This window comes from Mauremys reevesii, linkage group 5 (genome assembly GCF_016161935.1).
Source record: "Mauremys reevesii isolate NIE-2019 linkage group 5, ASM1616193v1, whole genome shotgun sequence".
Classification (NCBI taxonomy): domain Eukaryota; kingdom Metazoa; phylum Chordata; order Testudines; family Geoemydidae; genus Mauremys; species Mauremys reevesii.
In genome coordinates, this window is record NC_052627.1 from 13,773,158 (window position 1) to 13,793,336 (window position 20,179).

General features: G+C 46.7%; 2 long non-coding RNA genes across 4 annotated transcripts in view; one reads left to right on the top strand and one right to left on the bottom strand.

The window, feature by feature from the left end:
* Nucleotides 1-4,504, bottom strand: part of LOC120406258 — a 72,090-nt gene extending 67,586 nt beyond the window's left edge. For all 3 annotated transcript variants that reach the window (XR_005599170.1, XR_005599169.1, XR_005599168.1), the window contains exon 1: nucleotides 4,348-4,504. This is a non-coding gene — a long non-coding RNA (uncharacterized LOC120406258). The remainder of the gene's footprint in view (nucleotides 1-4,347) is intronic.
* A 91-nt stretch (nucleotides 4,505-4,595) lies between these two features.
* On the top strand, nucleotides 4,596-11,348 carry LOC120406260. The gene is made up of 3 exons (XR_005599172.1): nucleotides 4,596-4,703; nucleotides 6,248-6,373; nucleotides 11,205-11,348. It is a non-coding gene; the product is annotated as an uncharacterized LOC120406260 (long non-coding RNA).
* Nucleotides 11,349-20,179: the final 8,831 nt, after the last annotated feature.

Genomic DNA, 20,179 nt, shown 5'->3' on the forward strand with positions numbered 1-20,179 from the left:
TTTATTTTAATTACTTACATTGTAAACTCTTTGGGGACTGACGTATCTTGTATGGCTCCTGTCACAACGGACTCAGGGAATTTTAAATGCTGCCATAATGGCAATAGTAACAATGCCCATAGGGGGAGGATGAAGGGTAAATAGAAAATTCATGCCAAATGTTGTTGTTTGGTCTCAGGCTCCGCTGTTTGAGCAAGGTTGGCCATGTAACGTCACTAAGGCCCTGATCCTGCAAACACCTCTGTAGATTTATTCGTATGCCTGACTATGTGACTTCGGTGCATGTAAAGTTACTCACATGCCTTCGTTTTTGCAGGATTAGGGCATCATAGGGGCTGTCTTCTGCTATCCTTATTACAGTTGGGTGACACAACTGATTAAAAGACTGTTCTCAGAGAGCAGCTATCAATGGTTCACCGTCAGACTGGGAGTTTGTATCTAGCGGGGTCTCATAGGGGTCCGTCCTGGGTACATTACTATCATTAATGACTTGGATAATGAAATGGAGAGTGTGCTTATAAAATTTGCAGATGACACCAAGGTGGGAAGGCTTACACTTTGGAGGGCAGGATTAGAATTCAAAACAACCTTGACAAATTGGAGAATTGGTCTGAAATCAGCTAGATGAAATTCAATGAAGACAAATGCAAAGTACTTCACCTAGGAAGGAAAAATCAAATGCACAACTACAGAATGGGGAATAACGGGCTAGTCAGTGGTACTGCTGGAAAGGATCTGAGGGTTACAGTGGCTCACAAATTGATTACGAGTCAACAATTGGATGCAGTTGCAAAAGAGGCTCCTGTCATTGGGGTTGGACAGTAGAACCTCCGAGTTACGGACACCTCGGGAAGGGAAGTTGTTCATAACTCTGAACAAGGGTGGGGCGGGGGTGGCGGGGCTTCTGCCCCACGAGGGCACCAGGCTCAGGGCTTTGGACCTGGGGGAAGCACAGGCCCCCTCACAAGCCTGGTTTCAGTCTTGTGAGAGGGCCTGTTCCCAGCTTCTGCCCCTCGGGGGCACTGGGACTTGAGCCTTCCCACATCTCTGTTCCTGGTTTCAGCGGGGGGGCATGTTGGCGCTTTAGCTACGGGGGAGTGCTGGGGCTGAAACCGGCTCTCCCCCTTGTAGCTAAAACCCTGAGCCCCAGCACCCCCTCCCCATGGGGCTGAAACCGGCTCTCCCCCTTGTAGCTAAAACCCTGAGCCCCAACACCCCCCCATGGGGCTGAAACCGGCTCTCCTCCTTGTAGCTAAAACCCTGAGTCCCAGCACCCCCCCCCATGGGGCTGAAACCGGCTCTCCCCCTTGTAGCTAAAACCCTGAGCCCCAGCACCCCCCATGGGGCTGAAACCGGCTCTCCCCCTTGTAGCTAAAACCCTGAGTCCCAGCACCCCCCCCCCGTGGGGCTGAAACCGGCTCTCCCCCTTGTAGCTAAAACCCTGAGCCCCAGCACCCCCCCATGGGGCTGAAACCGGCTCTCCCCCTTGTAGCTAAAACCCTGAGCCCCAGCACCCCGCCCCATATGGGGCTGAAGTTGGGATTGGGCTGTGGGGCTGGAGTCCCTGCACCCCTTGCGAGTCTAAAGCCATGAGCCCTGGTACTCCTGAGGGTCAGAAGCCCTGACTCCCACCCTCTGCCTGAAGCCCTGACCATCTTCTTCCCTGCCCCCTCCTACTCCCCCCCCCTCGTCAGCTGCAGCCCCAAACCACCCCCCACAGCTGAAGCTCTCAGGGCAGTACAGTATTTGCTGCTTTTGTTTTGGGGGTTTTGTCTCCACCGCTGCCTGATTTGATTACACCTGGTTCTTCAGGGTGTCCGGTTGACCGGTAAGTCCGTAACTCTGGTGTTTTTGTATCTTTTAGGTTCTACTGTATGTGCTGAGTCGGGAGCTGGCTCAGAATCCTGTCACTCAAATCCCCACCCGTACTGGCTAATTGAGACCAAACTGGAATGTCATTCAACAGAGCAGAGCTCCAGCTGAGGGGCTAATTAGAGGGCACATAAATTGAGAGGAAGGAAGCCCTGGAAGGAGCGGGAGCTGAGAGGCAGAAGGAAGGTAGGCTGTGAGCTCTGTTCCTTTTCCCAGAAGCAAGTGGGGGAGCTGGCTGGGCCCAGTGGTGCCAGAATGGGGGTGGGGGGTGCATGGCCCTCCCACTTTTTATTGGGCGTAAGGGCGTGCAAAGGGGAAGGGAATGGAAAGGAGGGAGCAGGGGGCGGGGCATCAGGGAAAGAGGTAGCATGAGGCGGGGGCTTGGGGAGAAGGGGCGGGGTCATGGTTTGGACGCCTTTGCCGCCCCTCACTTCCCCCCCAACCCAACTTCTAGGGCACTTCCACCGCTCCTGGCTGGGGCTTGTAAATATCTGTACGTAGCATTACAGGCGGAGGCCTGGTGGAACAACCAAACAAAGCCGGGGGTGGTGAAGGAGACCTGAAATGGAGTGCTTTGTATTTAAGGCCAGAAAAGACGCTCTGGGGACCAGCACATGACAGTGTATGAACAGGATAGTTCTCTGAAGATGTCCACGCAGTGTGCAGAGGCGGTCAAAAAAGCAAACAGGATGTTAGGAATCATTAAAAAGGGGATAGAGAATAAGACTGAGAATATATTATTGCCCTTATATAAATCCATGGTACGCCCACATCTCGAATACTGTGTACAGATGTGGTCTCCTCACCTCAAAAAAGATATTCTAGCACTAGAAAAGGTTCAGAAAAGGGCAACTAAAATGATTAGGGGTTTAGAGAGGGTCCCATACGAGGAAAGATAAAGAGGCTAGGACTCTTCAGCTTGGAAAAGAGAAGACTAAGGGGGGACATGATAGAGGTATATAAAATCATGAGTGATGTTGAGAAAGTGGATAAGGAAAAGTTATTTACTTATTCCCATAATACAAGAACTAGGGGTCACCAAATGAAATTAATAGGCAGCAGGTTTAAAACAAATAAAAGGAAGTTCTTCTTCACGCAGCGCACAGTCAACTTGTGGAACTCCTTACCTGAGGAGGTTGTGAAGGCTAGGACTATAACAATGTTTAAAAGGGGACTGGATAAATTCATGGTGGCTAAGTCCATAAATGGCTATTAGCCAGGATGGGTAAGAATGGTGTCCCTAGCCTCTGTTCGTCAGAGGATGGAGATGGATGGCAGGAGAGAGATCACTTGATCATTGCCTGTTAGGTTCACTCCCTCTGGGGCACCTGGCATTGGCCACTGTCGGTAGACAGATACTGGGCTAGATGGACCTTTGGTCTGACCCGGTACGGCCTTTCTTATGTTCTTAGGAGTGTCATATGTCTGACGCGGGGGGTAACTGTCCTGCTCCACTGGGCACTGGTGAAGTAGCTGGAGTGTGACATCTGGTTCTGGGCACCACGCTTTAGGCAAGATGGTGAGAATGTAGAGGAGAGCAACAAAAGTGATAAAAGGTTTAGAAAACCTGACCTAGGAGGAAAAGTCAAAAAAAAAAAACGGGGCACATTTTAGTCTTGAGAAAAGAAGACTGAGGAGGGACCAGATAACAATTGATAACAGTCCTCTTGATAACAACCCTTAACCTATTGGAAGGCGGTTATCAGAAGATAGGACAAGAAGTAATCTGCCTAGTCTGCAGCAAGGGAGATTTAGGTTAGGTGTTAGAAAAACTATCTAACTCTCAGGGTAGTTAAGCTCTGGAATAGGCTTCCAAGGGTGGAATCACCATCATTGGAGATTTTTATTAACAGGTTGGACAAACTCCCATCAGGGTCTGGGACTGGTTTACTTGGTCCTGCCTCAGTGCAGGGAGCTGGACTAGATGGCCTCTAGAGATCTCCTCCCTTCCTGTGAACCATTTCTGTGATTCACACTTACCAGCCCTTGCTTGGCGAGTAGCCCTTGGACTCCATGGTCCTACTTGCTGAGTAGGTTGCTTCTCCGCATGAGCAAGGATGGGAGATCTGGCCTGGAATAATTATTTGTCTTGTGCTAGTAGCCACAGTTGTGCACCGGGGCGACCCCATTGTGCCAGAGGTACAGACACAAAGCAAACAGACTGTCCCTGCCCTGAACAGTTTACAGTCGAAGTGTAAGACAGACAAGTGACTGCAAATTAAGGCTGGTAGGGGAGACCAGGAAACCAGCAATCTGCTGAGTTTACACTTTACAATAATGGAATATGTATTTAACTGGCTGCTATAGATTTTTTTTTTTTTGCAAAATATCACTTGAATATTAGTTAAGGAACTAATATCAATGCTGACTGCAAATTCAGTGTTCAGTTCAAATCTGGCAGAGCGCTAACAGCTCTTACAATAGACCGTGTGATTAATCCTTTTACATATTGTACCTATTAAAATGCTACTTTACCTTCTAACATCAAGTAGCAGGATTGCTTGAAGTCTAGTAATGGTGCAGCTGACGACTAAAGTTGTCAGCTTAATAATTGCTGCTAAGGGAGTGATACATTCCAGCCCAAATACCGCCAGTCATGGTAAACTCTGTAAGGTTAGTGCGTCAGAGTGATGCCCAGTGGCAGAAATTGCTACTAGTGACTTCATAATGGCAGCAGCTGGGAGCATCTTCTCAAGTTACAGCAACATCACAACGAGTTTGTAGCAACCTGGGAACAAATGTTATATCTCCCTGTGGGCTGCCACATACAGATCTGTTCAGCCTGCAGGAACGGTATCTGACTTACAATTGGAAAAAGAGGTGGTGAATAGGTACATGCTGCCTACATGTATGTTGACCCAGTCAGGCTGCTGTATGTCCTCTGGAAAACCAGATCCGTGGCATAGCTCCACCCCCTTTTTTTTTTTAAACTGATAACAAAGCAGTGTAAGATTTGTCTAATGTGCCATACGTTCTCCAGCTAAAATCCTGCTGTATGCTTCAACTAATGCATGTGACAAACAAAAATTCCTCTTTAATGTGAATTAATGCATTTTCTCAAATGCTCTTCTGTTGTTGTTGGGACCTAAATTAACACTAAATAGGCCAGATTTCCGGCCTCGTTATGGCAGTGCGAAGGGGCCATAAAACTTGTTTAACTGGCCTCATGAGGATAGGCTGATGTAGATGCCTGGGCTTTCAATGGGGCTAGTTGCAGAGTAAGGCACTACTCAGCCTGAGGAGTGGTGGTGAAAGCGGGTCCTTAACGCACAACAGACACTTCCTATAGACCGGGCAGTAGTATAGGCAGTCACTATGGACAGATTTAAGCAACTGAAAGGGTAGAAGCTTGTCACAAAATATGAGTGGGAGGATTCCTTCTGTTCTCAGCAGCCTAGTTTAATTTTTTGTGTACAGAAATGTATTTACATAATTTCACTAATGTTAGCTGCTTGTGGTGAGAGACTCCTCATACAGTACTTCATATTTGAAAACTCAAGATGTCTCAAAGTGAATTTACTATTTATATAAGCTACAACTGCCCGACCCTATCTATCTAAATTATTGTATGTAGCATTTGTTCGAACACTTTTGACAAAATGAAGGTGGTTTGAAGCATTTTGAGGAGATGTCTGTTTCAGCAAAAACTTTGGAATGTGGGGTGGAAAGAAGGATAGAAACCTATACACTGACTCTGTAACCTTGTGGTTGGGACATTGACCTGGGCTGTGGGAGACAAAGATTCATATCCCTGCTCTGCCTGATTCAGTGTGATCTGGGTTCAAAAACACAGCTCTGAATCAGCCAGAGCAGAGGCTTGAATCTGAGTTTTCTACTCCCACGTATACTTTCCTGAATGGAAAAGCTCAGGTTTTGATCCAAAAAATGTACATTTTGACATAATTCTATTGTTTTGCAAAAACATTTGAAAGGTTTTGCTTTCATTTCACGCTGCCGCAAAATGAAATTGGCATCCTCTGGCCATCTCTTATAATATGGCCATTACCACCATAGTATCTGCGTGCCTGGAGACAAAGGGCCTCTGTTTAGACACAGAACAGGTACAGCACCGGTAGGGCAAGCTTCTGGCATCTGCTTCTGTTCTAACCTAGACAGACCATCTCCACGTTTTGCAAGAGAACGGTGTAGTTTCCATGCCATCATCTATGGTCCATCAGCTAAGACAGCAAGAATGCTAACTGCACGGCCCATTTTAAAAACAGGGTGCACCCACTAAGAATTTAACACAGGCATGGAACAGCAGTTGGATGACAACTAACTTCCAGTCACCACCAGCCTTTGGACTCATTCAAACCAGTGACCCAGAATTATTTATTTTTATCTTATTTAAATACTAAAAGATGTCTATCCGCAGGACACTAATGTACCATAAACAATACCATCAGCAGCAGCATCTAAGTGACTCATTCTGTCCACCCATTGGATGTATTTTGAGCATGCAGAGAAATTCACCAAATATGGATTATTTTGGACCAAGATGGTGAGTAAATTCAGAGTCCGGGGAGCCCTCACAGAGAGGGCCCTGCCAGGGGCTTCCCCTCTCTCATAATGTGAGGGGAAAGCCAGTTCAAATGAAAAAGGTCACTGTTCCACTACTTATGCTGTAAGCCATCCAGTCACCCAGCTTGACATTTTTGCAAAAATATTGCCAATCATTAGCTATCTTGTAGTTGGTAGCTATATACCCACCAGGCTACTGCTGGCTTGACCACGCACAAGGATCCCCGTAGCAGAAAGTCTAAGGATTTGCCTTACAAAGTCTCAAGTTTTATATTCTTCCTCTTTCTTTCCTTAATTCTCTTCACATCTCTCTCTCTTTCTCGTTTTTTCCATTTTTCTCTATGTTTAATTTAGGGTGACCAGATGTCCCAATTTTATAGGGACAGTCCTGATATTTGGGGCTTTCTCTTATATAGGTACCAATTTCCCCCCCATCCCAATTTTTCACAGTTGCCGTCTGATCACCCTAGCTTAATTTATTCCACAGCTTCCCCACATGCTCTACAGATAAGTGGACACCTCTTCTCCCAGAGTGTAGTGCTGCTGCTACTCCACCTGCTGGCAGGAAGGTTGGGGGCCCAAGCAATGAGATAGCTGCTCCTTATCATCCTACTTCAGATCCCCGCCCCCAACTGGGCCAGTGAGACAGTGAGGATGTGGAAGGAAGGGGACACATAGTAGGCCAGGTCAATATTGCTGAAACTGCACATCCTGACCCCTCTCCTCCAGCATCCCAGTCTTCACACGCTCGTTGCTCAAGCAAAACTCCCACTGAATTGGGTCTAGGACACTGGGGCATGTAGAACTCTAGGTCAACAGTTGAGATGTATAGCAGGCACGCTTTGGGGCAGCTAATCCAGTAGGCCGCATCATGAAATGGTCAAGTCAACTTGTATGCAGAGTACATCATATTTAGGACCCTTAGCTGTAAGCTGGTAAATTGTAGTATCAGGTCTTCTCATTCTAATGCCTTCTGAAATCTACATCTTCTGTAAGGTCTACAAATAGCAGGCCGTTCTGCTGTCTTGGGGATTTATTTCTGTGGGTTTGCCCTAGAGTTGTAAATGCTAAAGCGTACTTCAGCACAATAAAAATGGGTGTGATGATGTGTACCATGCTGTGAATACCCCTTGCAAGCCAGCGGTGAAGAAACGTTGCAATGGGCCTTGAACCCTTTTTATTTAAAGCTGCAACTCCGCTCCCACTGTTGGAGAGTGCCAAGCTGATGGACAAGGCTCGATTAGAGAAGCACAAATATCTGTATTTACTCATTTCTTTTAGGGCCATGTTTCTTAATATCAGGAATGGGGATTTATCTCATAGAATTCTGACTGTTTTGGCTTGTGCATAAATTCTGAAATCACATGAGGACTATTATTCTGTGTCCTGTAATCCATCCTGCACCTCTGTTTGACATTTAAACGCTAATAAAGTTAGAGCGTGTCGTGGGGCTAAATGCGACTGCCTCACTCTCATTGGGAGCCTAGGTACACTTCATTTGCACACGCAGTTCTGTGTCCATCATCATTACAATTCCCAGGTGCTACTGCTGTACAAATAAGAAAAGTGAGTCTATGGAACTGGTTTAAATGGAGATCTGAACCTCACTTTTTGCTCTCCTGAGATAAAGTGAAGTAAGAAGACTGAATTAATGATGTGAGAAGATGACCTGCTCCATATTGGTTAGCTCCAAAGTTACTTTGCGATGAACTAATCATTGTGGGTATTTCTACATTGAAGACCTTAGGAACGTTAAGCCAAATTAATTAAAGGTATGAATTTAAAGGGCATTGATTTAAAGTGGATTAAGCCCCTGTGTGGATGCTCTAAGTAAAGGTCACTTTATTTCAGAATTAGAGAATTCACATGGGGTTTAAAGCTCTTTAACTAATGCACATTAGCTTCACCCCTTTAGTTAATTTAGCTTAACGTTTGAGTCATATCTCTTCCCCACCCCACCCATGTAGACAAATCCTGTGCTCTGTCAAAACATTCTGTAAGTGGCTTGGTAACTGCAGTTTCATGAGCAGAGTCAGTGTGAGGGCAGTACGTAAACAATGTCTAATGCATGTAAATACAAACATTTGCTAAGTCTCTAATAATGTGTTTAGTAATGTGTGATACATGTGTTTGTATGATCATAACCACATGAGAAGGGAGGTGTGCACAAGCAATTGTTCATGCAGACGAGTAAGTGTGCAACTAACTATTTAATTTGTGTGGACAAATGTTTTTCATATTGCTGTACCACTTAAAGGTCCCACCAGTACCCACAGTGCTCGGTACTGTACAGAGCTGTAACAAAGGTGATGTCTGCTCCAAAGAGCTTATAATCTAAGTAATATTTTCCACCTCTATAGCATCTTTCCTTCAAGTATCTCAAAGCACTTTATAGATCCTGGGCGAGATCCACAATTGATGTAAACTGGCATAGCCTCACTGGCTTCAGTGGAGCTATTCTGGGTTACGCTATCTGAGCAGCTTATCTATTCTTTATGCTTCACGCTCCTTTGTGAGGGAGGTAACTAGTATTGTCACACGCAGGCTGAGCATTTTGCCCCGTGTTACATAGCAAGTTACTAGAAAGCTGGGCATAGTAATGGTCTCTAACTACTTTACAGTGCCTAGGGGGGAGGGATAGCTCAGTGGTTTGAGCATTGGCCTCTTAAACCCAGGGTTGTAAGTTCAATCCTTGAGAAGGCCACTTAGGGATCTGGGGCAAAAATCAGTACTTGGTCCTGCTAGTGAAGGCAGGGGGCTGGACTTGATGACCTTTCAAGGTCCCTTCCAGTTCTAGGAGATTGGTATATCTCCAATTATTACCACCTCCCAAATATGGCTAATAGCAAATGCTCATTAAATCATTGCACCTGAAAATTTTACAGCCTCCTTACAGACACCAGTTGATAAATGTGGCCCTGTACATCGTAACCTGATCCAACAAGTGTCTGCAAGATAGCGAAAGGGGATCCCTACAATGGACCAGAATCTCAGCTGCTGTCAATCTGCTGTAGCTCCACTGACTTCAATAACGTTTTACGCTAGTTTATACCAGCTACGAATCTGGCCCAATATTCCATATGATATTGCAACCAGTTCTCAGACAACCCCCCCTTACTCCTAGTCACACTCAACTTCTAGCCTTTTATTTAACAAAGGCAACAAAAATGTTTAAGGATCTGAAAGAGCTTCCATATGAGGAGAGGTTAAGAAAATGGACTGTTCAGGCTGGAAAAGAGATGACTAAGGGGGAGGGTATGATAGCGAACTATAAACCGATGAATGGTGGAGGAAAGTGAATAAGGAAGTGTCCTTTACCCCTTCACATAACACAAGAACCAGATCACCCAATTAAATTAATAGGCAGCAGGCTTAAAACAAACAGGAAGTATTTCTTCATACAACACACAGTCAACGTGTGGAACTCATTGCCAGGGAATGTTGTGAAGGCCAGAAGTATAACTGGGTTAAAAAAAGAACTAGATACGTTCCTGGAGGACGGGTCCATCAATAGCTATTAGCCAGGATGGGCAGGGATGCAACCCCATGCTCTGGGTGTCCCTGAGCCTCCGGTTGTCAGATCCTGGGATTGGACGATGGGGGACAGATCACTGGATTGCCTTGTTCTGTTCATTTCCTTTGAAGCATCTGACGCACTGGCAACTGTCAGAAGGCAGCAGGATACTGGGCTAGATGGACCATTGGTCTGTCCCATATGGCTATTATGTTAAGTGTTTTTCTTTTGAATATCTGTGTAGCTAATGAACTATCTGTAGTAGCAATGCACGTGTCACTTCCGTAATTCCGTTTCAGTTAAGTGACTCTAGAGCAGGGGTGAGCAAACTATGGCCCGTGGGTCGGATCTGGCCTGCCGGCCGTTTTAATCTGGCCCTCGAGCTCTTGCTGTGGAGCGGGATCTGGGGCTTGCCCCGCTCCGACGCTCGGATCAGGGGCCGCTCTGCACAGCTCCCGGAAGCAGCGGCATGTCCCCTCTCTGGCTCCTACATGTAGGGGCAGCCAGGGGGCTCCACTCTGCATATTGCCCCGCCCCTAGCCAATGGGAGCTGCAGGGGAGGCACCTGCAGATGGGGCAGCTTGCAGCAGAGCCGCCTGGCTGCACCGCCACCACGTGGGACCCAAAGGGTGGGACATGCCACTGCTTCCGGGAGCCACTTGAGGTAAGTGCTGCCCAGAGCCTGCAGTCCTGGGCCACCCTCCTTCCCCCCAACCCCAACCCCAGCCCTGATCCCCCTCCTGCCCTCCAAACCCCTCAGTCCTATCCCAGAGCACCCTCCTGCACCCCAAACCCCTCAGCCCCAGCCCCACCCCAGAGCCTGCACCTCCTAGCCGGAGCCCTCACCCCCCACCTGCACTCCACCCCCTTCCTCACCCTGAACGCCTCATTTCTGGCCCCACCCTGGAGCCCATACCCCCAGCCAGAGCCCTCACTCCCCCCCCCGCACCCAAACCCCAATTTTGTGAGCATTCGTAGCCTGCCATACAATTGCTATACCCACATGTGACTCTTGGGCCAAAAAGTTTGCCCACCCCTGCCCTAGAGAGCATTCTCAGTATGAATATTGCAATCCTAAAGGGGGTAGAAGGTTCCAGACTTGGTAAATAGGATGCTGGTATCTTGCTGGCTGTTTAGTCCTCCATATCGGTGTTTGTACAGGAAGCAAGTATCTAAAAAATGTAACCTTTCCTCAACCTCCTCTGGTGCTAGTACCATTTTATCAGGTGTCACCTGACAAGCAAATTTTTTATATAAGGCAGGGACTGAATTTCAATTTTTTCCTCATTTTGTGCAGATTTCCACTCCCTCTATGTGGAGGAGTGGCTACCTTGTCTTCAGAAGGTCTTTTGAACCCTGACTTCCATTGGTTGACATCAGAAGGGGCTTTCAAGAGCTCAAAAGAGATTTTTCAGCCTGGTTATTTAAGCAGAATGAACAACTATGTCCTCTCCATTGTATTTCATTGCTCCTTTCTGGTTCTGAGAATATTGAGTCATGTGGTAGGTACAATTCCATCTGGTTTGTGTTCCCTGAATGAACTCTTGCATGGCAAGATTTATCGTTTCATTTTGCTAGACTCAGGCAGGAGTCTCGCAAGCTGTCAGCAGGTGATTAAAATGTGTGCAAGTCTTGTGTATTCTACCATGCCTCTCACGGTTACCAAATGCCTTTCATTGGTGAGAAAATCCTGCATGATCAATTTAAGACAATGGGTGAAGCAGCAGGTGTGAATGAGCCCCGAATCCCTGAGAGGTCACGTTATCTATTATATTGCAAGTGCTACATGGTTTGCTCCGAAGGAAGATGTGTGAGTCTGTGGGGTGAACCAAGCATTGGCCAGTCATTCCAGATGCTTTTGAAGGTTCTCATCTGTGTGTTTTCTTAAGGATCTGTGTGCCTTTGCAAAGACAATGGCAACCTCACATTGTATAGTACGGTCTCTATTCCAAGTGTTAATGGTGAGAGAAGGGCTGATGCCAACTTCAGACGCTATGTTACAAATGAATACATCCCCCCCCCCCCCCCCGCGCCTTACTCAAAGCTAATTCCGGGCTCTATCCTGTGAAATGCTGAGTACCCTCATCTCCTATTGGCACTTCTCAGAAGGTGTCTGCTGCCTACCAGGACTGGGCCCTGAATCTGTAGTAAGGAAAATAAGTTTATTTTTTTGAAATCTTATCTGCACATTGGTGGCAAAATGTCTGATTTCACGCGGCCTGTCTCAGAACATACCTCACACATGATGAGGAAGCACCACGTGGAAGATACGAGCCATGCTGCCTGAAATAGTTTAAGATCATTCTGAACATTTCACCAGTTTTAGACCATTTAAATAAAAATCTCAGCTGTTGTGAGTAAGAAAAGTAAAGGCCTATGCTCCGATTTATCCCTGGCTATATCAGTAATTGGGAAATGGCTGTATTTACTTTGGCATAAGAATAACAATAATTGCAGTTGTTCAATACCTAACCACATAATGATAGTGAGCAAAAGAATGACTTCTCAAGGGATGTAAAAATACTACTGTGCGGATTAGAGAGAGCCTAACTGATCACAATGATTATACCATGCATACTGTATGTGCTTTAAAAGAGAGTTTTTTCTCATTTGTGGTTATCAAATTTTCTGATGATTAATTATTTTACAACATGACCTTTGCGGTACTAGCGCATACGTAACATGTACAATAGTTTGTACACACCCTTTCCAGCTTTTTCACACCAAAATGGATATTTTTTTAATGCAAAACAGATGTTAAAGACCCAGCTAAGTGACTTGGGTGCACAGATGTAGCAGTTGTACAAGCAAAAATAGTTGTCCATGCAAAACGGGTGGGCTAGATTTCCAGCTGGCATTCATCATAACTCTGCTGAAGTGAATGGAGCCATGCGCAGTTCATGCCAGCGGAAAATCTTACCCTGCGCGTCCAAACTCAGAGGCTACTTTCTGGCTCATTAGGAATGTTCAGCCCAACCTGTGTGCACACAAAGTAAAAAATTGTTCATGAAATTCAAGTGTTTGTGGCATGAATCCTCAAACTGATTTAGCTCCATTGAAGTCAATGGAGTTATGTAGATTTACACCCACTTTGGATGGGTGGGGTCTTTGATCATTCCATACCACTCCAGCAGTGCAGGGCTGTGCCTCACTGTATCTTACCCAGGACTTTGTCAGTCTAGTATGAAATTTGTCTAAAACTATTAGAGAAATATTGTTTTCTAATATAACAGGCATGTGGCTTGAGATATTTGTCTTATGGTAGAGTTCAAATTAGTCCATCAGATCTGGCTGGGTATGGATAATACTGTAGTTTATCCCACACTGTTGGTGATGGAGAGAGAATAAAGTAGAGAACTTTGATTTTTTTTTCTCCCCCTCATCTGAGTTTTGTAATTTGTCTTCAGTCTTCCAGCTGGGTGAAATTCTACTTTAACAATGCTGCAATGTTAACCCAGAGTCTCTGTTTGACAGCAGTGTTGTGGGGAGCATGGTATCTCTCAGTGTAGCTTGTCTGTAGCTTAAAAGACAGAATCCGGCCCTGTATGTGCCCGTGGGTGAGTCCTGTCACTTCTGTTCTTCTGTTGCTGTTGGGTTTGGCGTGGTGTGTGTGTGTGTTTGTTTTTGGCTACAGTTGTTTTGGGCGGGGGGGGGGGGGGAGACTCATCTGAAGTCAACAGACAAGATACTTTCTCCCCGCTTTGGCTAAGAACACTGTGTAAGACTCCATCTCAAAACGTGCCTTTTCCCTCTGTCTTTGTGAAGAACCTCTCAGTGGTCTCCATGCAGGGCCGGCTCCAGGCACCAGCGTAGGAAGCAGGTGCTTGGGGCAGCCAATACAAAGGGGCGGCATGTCCGTCCGGTATCGGGGAGGCACGTTCGGGTCTTTGGCGGCGGGTCCCTCAGTCCCTCGCTTCCTCTTTGAGCTGTCGCCGAATTGCCACCGAAGAGGAAGAGAGGGAGGACCTGCTGCCGAAGAAGCGGCGCGATTTAGCTACCGCCGAAGTGCCGCCGCTCGTTGGTTTTTTTGTTGTTGTTGTTTTTTTGCCGCTTGGGGCGGCAGAAAAGCCGGAGTCGGCCCTGTCTCCGTGGGAGTCCTACAACCAGAATTATTGTTGCTAATTTGTTTAGCACTAGTGCACACAGACCCCAGTCAGGATCCGGTCCCCACTGTGCTAGGTGCTGTCCAAAACTTGACAAAACAACCAGGCAATAACAGACAACCAGTGTAGCACCAAAATGTCAAAGGTGTTCATTTTAAAATTCATACTCACTCACTCACTCACACAAAATCCAGCACTACTGCGTCCCTGAACCCTGGTGCCAGTGCTGACCTCACAGGTCCTTTTTTTTTTTCTCTCTATCCTACCTCTCCCACTGCAATAGATTCAAGCACCACATGGAGAGTTTTATGCTGAAGATAAGCTCTGCCGTGCATGATGTATCGGTACAAACGGCAAGTCTAAATCTGGAGCATTGCATAGTTTTCCTTGTATGTCCTCTGTATAAATTATTACGCTTCAGTTGATCTTGTGACTTTCAGCTGAGGAAACACAGCTGTACATTTCAGTGCAATATACTAGCTTATTGAATGGCTGGCATCCGTCACCCACGTCACATTAATAGTAACAATATTCATTGCCTTCCCCCAGGCTGCTTTTGTTCTGCTGGACTTTGTTTGTGCGCTGTTCGGCTCTGGCGGACATCAGTGTGATGGATTGCTCCATACCTTCTGATCCATCTCCTCTGCAACGTGTTGTATTTAGGAAAGTCGATTCCAAGAGGTGTTTCTGCTATTGCATTTCACACTTCTGCAACCTGAATGTGCTTGGTTGGCTGAGACAGGAACACAGGAGAGCGTCAGTTGTGATGCGCACTACTGCGCCAGAATGCAGCTGTCACATTATCTTGCTATGGGTAACAGGGGTGGCTAGCAACACCCTCTCCTCTTCAGAGCCCGTCACAGGTCTCTTTACCTAGTCAGGCAAGTTCTACCTCCAGCGCCTTCCTCCAGGCCAACTGTTCTCCTTTCTGCCTCATGCCATGACCCTGCAGATTCCAGCAACCTACCCAGGGTCTCTGGCTCTACGCACATCCTTGCTCTTCTACCATGGTATTGGGTGGAACGGGGGCAGGGGAGGGTATGTGTTACTGAATCTCACTGCAGTGTCTCTCTTCTTTTAGGGAACAAAGCAAACCTGAGCCATCTGGCTTGGGTCACATCTGAGCTGGTTTAGTCAGGTGCTGCCAGTGGAGGTTTAACACCCCTTTTAAGTAAAGCTGTATGTCTTTAAAGTTAAACTGTCGTGATTAGTTACAGCAGCTTAGACCTGGTTCTCAGACATGTTCACAGGAAAGCTAGCAAGTCACATGGGGGTTGCTGGCTTCTCCTTTTTCCAGCTGTTGCTACAGATGTCATGGCAGAGAAGATGCCTTGCGAGGCAGCTGGAAAGAAGCCTCCATTACAGGCTGCTGCTTCATAAGGGCCCCCAGTGAGATTGTCACTGTGACAGTCATCACCTGGAGGCACCAGCAGGGCAGAGACTGGTTGCCACCATCTGCTACATTCGTTCCCAAAAAGACTCCATGAGCTCTGGGGAGCTTTGAGAAAGCCAAAGCTCAGTGATGGGCTGCCAAAACTGTAGCTAAGTGTTCAGCTCAGTCTGCAATGTGTGTGATGTTAACACCCCTCCTAGACAAACCCAACACAATCCACGCATTGCTTCCTCTTTCCTACAAAAATTCTATCCAGCCATCTGTCCCCGCCACTTGCAATCCAGCGTGCTTTTCCTCCTCCAGCTACTCATGGAAGCGCCTCTGCACGAACAGCTGTTCCTCAGAGCAGCAGTGCTAGTCTGATGCCCTGCAGCTTAGGCTTCTGGTAGGGGCAGGTCAGCCTGTGGATTCTGGCCTGAGGATTCAGTCCCTCAGGGGGTGGGCAGGTTAGATTGGGCAGTGTGTTTCTTGATTTTCACAATGTGGGGGAGGGGTTTCTATTCTGATTGCTAGGGGTCTCCCATCGCCAGTGAGGGACTGGATGTTTGAAATCCAGAGCTGAATCTGGGCTTTGAACTGAGTGGCTAGGGCCCATCACTGCCATTATTCACTGGATCTCCTACCTCCGTGCTATGAAAAATCTTTGTTAGACGTGTGCGAAACCCTCAAGTCCCAGCACATGAAATAATTCCACCTTCTGCTCCCCTTCTCAGAACGCTAAAGCCCCCGTTCTGTAATGAGCTCTGTGTGGACCCAGGAGATCTGCCTGCATGGCGCTCTGCACGGGATTGGGGTCTGAGATACGGGGATTCAGATGTGGTGCTGCAGAGTGTAAGCTCCTCACCGCAGATGTCAAGAAGGACGTTTCTCTCCATATGTAGAGCATTGATAACTAGTTAGGAGAGGTTCCTGCATTACACTGAAGTGCTAAACATTGGCCACTGCCCAAGGCTGAATATCGGATTGGAGAGACCAGTATGACACGTCCACAAGTTACTGGACTTGACATAGGAATTACTGGGTGAATGACTTGTATTATACAGGAGGTCAGACTAGGTGTTCACAAGGGTTCTACTAATCTGACTCTGTCCCTGCGTTCCTAAGTATATAAGCCTCCCAGTTTGCTACTTTGTATGTGTTTCTACTGTACTCAGCAGTTTTAACATTGATTTCTCCGTTTTATATACATTTTAATTACCCATCATTTCCTTCTGCAGGATTAAAGTATTACTAAGAGCGCCTTCATTACAGCAAATTAATTTCCTTTTAATCGGTGTCACTTGTTTTAGAATGTCATGCTCCTGTGCCCTCCTTAGAGCATGTCGAGGACATTAAAGAACGCCAGAGCTAATATCATTACTCACTCTGCAGATGGCTTCCAAGCAAAAAATAATCTGACCCACCTTTGACCATGATTATATTTACTGGCAGATTTATCTAAGGACTTTGTAATATAAGTGCCCAGGCTTCCTGGGTGCTGAATGCCGTGAACTCCCATTGACTTCAGTGAAAGCCAAGGGCACTCGGCACATCACAAGATCGAGCCATGAGTGTTTAGACACACAATGCTGCTCTGATCCTACTCTTGTTGAAGTCAATGGGCATTGTTCACATTGGTTTTAATGGCAGCATGATAGATACCAATTTAGGATGCTTGGGTCCAAAATCTACCCTCGGGTGCAAGCTTGTTCTAAGTATTTTACTCAGCCCTTATCTGAGCTAAACTCTCATTGGCCTCTGTGGAGTTTTGTTTGAATGAGGGATGAATAAGAACTGAGTAGAATCTGTTTCCCTTCCCTCCCGTTTGGCTGTCTTGTCTATTTGGCTTGTAAACTCTTCAGAGCAGGGATTGCCTCTTGTGATGTGTTTGTACAGTGCCTAGTGCAATGGGCCCCTGATCTTGGTCGGGGCGTTCAGGTGCTACCACAATACACATAATAATGACATCAGGATTTGGCCTATTGATTTTCATATGAGTCACATGTTCATGCAGTTGAGTGCAGAATTTGGTCCCCACCGGAATTATAAAGCCTAATTCCTCTAATCATAGAATCTCAGGGTTGGAAGGGACCTCAGGAGGTCATCTAGTCCAACCCCCAAATAGCCAACTTTACTTGGTGGTTTGCAAACACTTATTCAGATTTCAACTCTGGGTACACATAAGTCAAAAGATTGAGCCGTCTCTTTAAAGCCGGGGGTAAAAAATACAACTGAAGCAGCGGAAACGTTTGACACACGCTTAATAAGTAAGGCTACGATTTAGTCACAGGTATCTTTAGTATAAGTCATGGACAGGTCCTGGGCAATAAACAAAAATTCACAGCCAGTGACCTGTCCATGAGTTATACTAAAAATACCTGTGATTAAATCTTGGGGGAGGGGGTTTGCTGGGGAGGGACCAGGGAGCTGCTGCTAGCAGGGGGGGCGTGCCCGGGGCCAGCAGCTCCGGACCACCGCTGCTCTGGCTGGCCCCGGAGGCAGCTGCTTGGGCAGCCCTGGGATCAGCCACACTGGCCCTTGCAGGAGTCCTGGAGGCTGTGGAAAGTTACGGAATTCATGAGTTCCGTGACCTCTCTGACAGACACGGAGCCGTATTCATAAGGGTTTGTCTCCTTACTTGGACGTGAGACAAGCTCACTCCGTGATAATGCAAAGGTGGGGACCAAATTGTGTAACGTAGGATTTTCCTCCTTTCCTCATAATCATACAAGACATATTAGTTCATCGCTCTCTCATTTCTAGCTCGTCCCCCTGCCAATACAGGATTGTTGCTGGCAGCATGCTGTCTAGTGATTGTTCAGTAAAATGTTCGGGTACGTCTGTACTTTGAGCTGAAGGTGTAAACTGCAGATCGAGGAGACATGCCTGTGCTAGATCTAATTGAGCGAGTGTGCTGAAAATAGGGTGTCGCTACTGCAGGGGGAGGAGCTAGCTGCCTCTAGTACATGCCTAGTGCCTTGGATAGATTTGTATTCCGGTGGCTAGCCCCTTGTGCCACCACGACTACACACTATTTTTTAGCATGGTAGCTCAATCAGAGCTAGCACACATATGTCTCCTTGCATCAGCACTGACTTCCTCTCTACCCAGGGGGTGCTCGACATCCCCATTCCACCCCTTCACTCTGCCATGCCTCTTTCCGACCCATCACCGCTTCTCCCCTTCCCTCCCAGCACCTCCTGCACACCGTGGAACAGCTAATCCGTGGCCAGCAGGAGGCACTGGGAATTGGGGGAGGAGCTTGGCTGCTGCTAAGCACCCGCTAACTTTTTTTTCTCATGGGTGCACCAGCCCTGAAGCACTCACAGAGTCAGCGCCTATGTCTCCTCTGGCCACTATTTACAGCTCCACCTGGAAGATGTACCCTTACAGGAATCAAATTACATTGCTTCCCCTCCTTCACTTGGGAGAGCAAATCCACAGTGTAATGGCTCTAACTGCTAGCAAATTTTCCTACCCTTTCAGTATACATTTTCCTTTCATTTATTTCAACCTAGTACCCAAGTAATCTCTGGGATACAGTGCTTCGTCATCCTGAGATAACCACCACTCATCCCTTGCTCCTGAGCAGTCCAGGCCTCTGAAGAGGCCTTCATAAGATCCAGAAGGAGTGTAATTTACCCATGTTTACATAAGCATTTTACCGTTACCTGGGACTCCCACCCAGCAGACTGTGGTGTACATTGACTCCTCTGCCACCAATCTGGCCCTCTGTTTGTGCATAGAATGCCAGCAGTAACAGAGAGAAGGCTTGGTACTGTGACCAAGATGACCTCTTGTTGTAGCCTTTAATATTTTCACACCTGCTGTTTCCAAAGCAGGTAACTGTTATCTATCAGAGCGGGTGTTTGGGTTTCCAAAGAATTGAAAGGAATCTGTTAAAATAGGCAGAGACGTCTCCTCTATAAAATGTGCGAGCCTGGTAAATTTATCCTCTGGCAATTGATAAAAAAATAATATTGTAACTTGTCTACAGTGGATTTGCCACATTTAAATCTCCTGACATCTGCCAGGGCAAGAACAGTACAAGAAAGTGTCTCAGAGAACATGTTTCTGGTACAGAGGAAGAAACAGCCATTTTAAATAACCCAACTAAGCCTCTTTAAATCCACGGAGAAAATAAAATAAGGCCTTCTCCCTTCATGATACAGATCAAAAGTCAAATCATTAATCCACTTTGTGCCAATGTCACACAAGCTGGACACACTGAAGGGGATTTGCTACAGACCTTCGGGGACAGAATGCATTTCTCGTAATATTATGCTTCTGCCCTTAGGGAAGCATGTGCTGTGGGATTGAAGGGAATTTAGACCCTATAGAAGACTTTCATTCCTGTCAGTAGGAAAAGTGTTTAAAGTAAGGGGGAAGAACTAAATTTAGATAACTTCTACTCCATCACCTGAAATTTTAGTCTGTCTATACCTCTTGTTCAGAAACAGTGGATCTTCCAAGGGTCGCATATGTGTGGAGCAGTACCTTGAAGGGTTGGATTGGTAGATGTCTTGGTGACATCCTAAAAGCTCATAGAACGACAAGAATAGAGATAAAACCTGAGTATGTGGCCATGTTGTGGCGGATATCTGAAGCCTTTATAAGAACATAAGAACAGCTATACCGGGTGAGACCAAAGGTCCATCTAGCCCAGTATCCTGTCTACCGACAGTGGCCAATGCCAGGTGCCCCAGAGGAAGTGAACCTAACAGGCAATGATCAAGTGATCTCTCTCCTGCCGACCATCTCCATCCTCTGACAAACAGAGGCTAGGGACACCATTCC